This window comes from Mesocricetus auratus, unplaced genomic scaffold (genome assembly GCF_017639785.1).
Source record: "Mesocricetus auratus isolate SY011 unplaced genomic scaffold, BCM_Maur_2.0 Super-Scaffold_100049, whole genome shotgun sequence".
Taxonomy (NCBI): Eukaryota; Metazoa; Chordata; class Mammalia; order Rodentia; family Cricetidae; genus Mesocricetus; species Mesocricetus auratus.
In genome coordinates this window covers 248,851-252,869 of record NW_024429226.1, presented here as the reverse complement: position 1 = coordinate 252,869, position 4,019 = coordinate 248,851, and positions in this window count along the sequence as shown.

Sequence of the window (4,019 nt, the reverse complement as noted above, 5' to 3'; positions counted from 1 at the left end):
CTACACGCATAACTTCTTGAAAACTAATGATCCTAAGCTGCCTGTACATATATATATATGTATATATATACATATATATACATATATATATATATATAATTTATGGAAAACAAGGATACAACACTTTGTGGGAAACTACGTGAGTAACATCTTGAAAACACACGATACAACACTGTGTGAGAATCTACATTTTTAACTTATTGAAAATTAACGATTCAACACTGTATGAGAAAAAACATGTGTAACTACTTGGAAAATAAAGATGCAACACTGTGTGAGAAACTACAGGTGTAACTACTTGAATATTAAATATACAACACTGTCTGAGAATCTACACGTGTATCTTATTGAAAAGTAACAATACTACAATGTAATTGAATCTATATGTATAATCTCGAAAATAAAGGACATAACATTGTCTGAGAATATACACACGTATCTTATTCAAAACTAACTCTACAACACTGTATGAGAAACTACACGTGTATATTATTAAAAATAATGATACAAACCTGTGTTTGAATCCACATGTGTAGCCTCTTTAAAATAAAGACACAAAACTGTCTCAGAATCTACACGTGTAACTTATTGAAAATTAAGGAAACAACACTGTCTGAGCATCAACACATGTAACTTCTTTTTTTATTATTAGTTTTTAAGTTTAAATTTAGATTAGAAACATGGATGGTTAACAAGTCAGTTCCAAGTCCCTATACTCCTCCCGTGCACTTCCAACAACGACCCCAGTATCCCCTCATTTCCACAGGGAGCGTGAGGCCCTCCATGGGGGTGTCCATAGACTGTCATTTCATCCAGGGCAGGGTCTAGACCCTCCAACCATGAGTTAAGGTGGAGTGTTCAGCTCTCATTGTTGGATGGGAGTCCAAAGACTATGTGTATACTCGGGATGAATACTGATCTACTGGCCAAGACTCAATACATTGCCTAGGCCTCCAAACTGACACCTCCATAAAGGGGTTCCTAATCAGTCCCCAGTTGGATTTTTGGTTTATCCCCTGTCAGATTAGCTTTTTCTGGGGTTAAACTACTCAAGTCTTAACTCCTTTGGTCATCTGTCCTCCCTCTATGTTATTGGCTTTCTTGAGTTCAGCTCAGTACTTAGCCGTGGGAGTCTGCCACTTCTTCCATCAGCCACTGAGTGAAGTTTCTATTTCAAAGACTCTCTGGCCATGGGATTGTAGGCCGGCACTTCCAAGATCTATGTCTATAATGCATATATGGCAGAGTTCATGCTATGTTTCTCTTTTTATGACTGGTTACCTCACTCAGGATGGTTTCTTCTAGTGTTATACATTTGCCTGCAAATCTCAGGATTCCATTATTTTTTTCTGCTGAGTAGTACTCCATTGTGTAAATGTGCCACATTTTCTCTATCCACTCTAGGTTGCTTCCAAGTTCTGGCTATTATAAATAATGCTGCTATGAACATAGTGGAACAGACATCCTTGTTGTATGAATGGGTATCTTTTGGATATATGCTTAAGAGTAGAGTTGCTGTGTGTTGTGGTAGGTTTATTACTATTTTTCTGAGGAATCTCCATACTGATTTCCAAAGTGGCTGAACCAGTTGGCACTCCCACCAGCAATGGAGGAGTGTTCCCCATTCAACAATCCTCTCCATCATAAATTGTCGTTGATGTTTTTGATTTTAGCCATTCTGACAGGAGTGAGATCGTATCTCAGAATTGTTTTGATTTGCAATTCCCAGAGGGTAAGGATGCTGAGCACTTTCTCAAGTGCCTCTCAGCCATTTTAGACTCCTCTATTGAAAACTCTCTATTTAGTTCTGCAGCCCACTTTGTAATTGGATACTTTGGTGTTTTGGAGACTTGCTTCTTGAGTTCTTTGTAAATTTTGGAGATCAACCCTCTGTCAGATGTGGGGTTAGTGAATATTTTTTCCCATTGTGTGGGCTGCCTTTTTGTCTTGCTGACTGTGTGCTTTGCCTTACAGAAGCTTCTCAGTTTCAGGAGGTCCCATTTATTAATTGTTGATATCCATGCATTGCTACTGGTATTATGTTCAGGAAGCTATCTCTTGTAAAATTCGTTCGAGAGTAACACCCACTTTCTCTTCTAAGAGCTTCAGTGTGGCTGGATATATGTTGAGGTCTTTGATCCATTTGGATTTAAGTTTTGTGAATGGCGAATAACATGGATTGATCCACAGTCTTCTACATGCCAGCCTCCAGTTATGCCAGTACCATTTGTTGAAAACGCTTTCTTTATTCCACTGCATAGTTTTAGCTTCTTTGTCAAAGATCCGATGTTCTTACGTGTGTGGGTTAATATCAGGGTTTCCAATTCTATTCTGTTGGTATACCTGTCTGATTTTGTGCCAATACCAAGCTGTTTTCAGAACTAAGCTCTATAATAGAGCGTGAAGTCAGGGATGGTGAGCCCTCCAGACCTTGCCTTGTTGAACAGGGTTGTTCTGGCTATCCTGGGTCATTTGTTTTTTCATACAAAATTGATTATTGTTTTTTCAAGGTCTGTGAAGACTTGTGCTGGGATTTTAATGGGGATTGCATTGTATCTGTAGATTGCTTTTGGCAGGATTGCCATTTTTACTACATTGATCCTACCTATCCAAGAACATGGGAGATCTTTCCATTTTCTGAGGGCTTCTTTAATTTCTTTCTTTAAAGATTCAAAGTTCTTGCAATACAGGTCTTTTGCTTGTGTGGTAAGCGTTACCCCAAGTTATTTAATGTTGTTTGTGGCAATTTTAAAGGGTGATGTTTCTCTGATTTCTTTCTCAGACGTTTTATCATCTGTGTATAGTAGGGCTGCTGATTTTCTTAAGTTGATCTTGTAGCCTACCACTTTGCTGAAGGTGTTATTCAGCTGTACGTGTTCCATGGTAGAGTTATTTGGGTCTTGTATGTAAACTATCATATCATCTGCAAACAGTGAAAGTTTGACTTCTTCCTTCCCAATTTGTATCCTCTTGATACCCTTTTGTTGTCGTAAGGCAATGGCTAGAACTTCAAGTACAATGTTGAAAAGGTAGGGAGAGCCAAGCGTTGGTGGCGCACACCTTTAATCCCAGCACTTTGGAGGCAGAGGCAGGTGGTTCTCTGTGAGTTCGAAGCCAGCCTGGTCTACAAGAGCTAGTTCCAGGACAGTCTCCAATGCCACAGAGAAACCCTGTCTCAAAAAACCAAAGAAAAATAAATAGAAATGGTAGGGAAGAGTGGACAGCCTTGTTTTGTTCCTGATGTTAGAGGAATTGCGTTCAGTTTCTGTCCATTTAGTTTGATGTTCGCTGTTGGTTTAATGTAAATAGGTTTTATTATGTTAAAGTATGTTCCTGTTATCCCAGATCTCACCAAGACCTTTATCATGAAGGGGTGTTGGATTTTCTCAAAGGCTTTTTCAGCATCTAGTGAGATGATCATTTGATTTTTGTTTTTCAACTTGTTTCTATGGTGAATTACATTGATGGATTTTCATATGTTGAACCATCCCTGCATCCCTTGGATGAAAGCTACTTGATCGTGGTGAATGATTGTTTTGATGTGTTCTTGGATCCGATTTGCTAGTATTTATTGAGTATTTTTGTATCAATGTTCATGAGGGATATTAGTCAAAAGTTCTCTTTCTTAGTTGTTTCTTTGTGTGTCTTGGGGATCAAGTTATTGAAGCCTCATAGAAAGAGTTTGGCAAAGACCCTTCTGCTTCTATTGCATGGAATACTTTGAGAAGAATTGGTATAAGCTGTTCTTTGAATTTATGCTGGAATTCTGCACTGAGGCCATCTGGACCTGGGCTTTTTTTGGTTTGGGAGAATTTTGTTGACTGCTTCTATGTCCATAGGTGTTATATGTCTTTTTAAATTGCTTATCTGTCTTTGATTTAATTTAGGCAAGTGGTAGCTATCCAGGAAGTCGTCCATTTCCTTTGAATTTTCAAATTTTGTGGAGTACAGGTTTTCAAAGTATGACTTGATGATTCTCTGATTTTCCACAGAGTCTGTTTTACGAATGTGGATGCCTG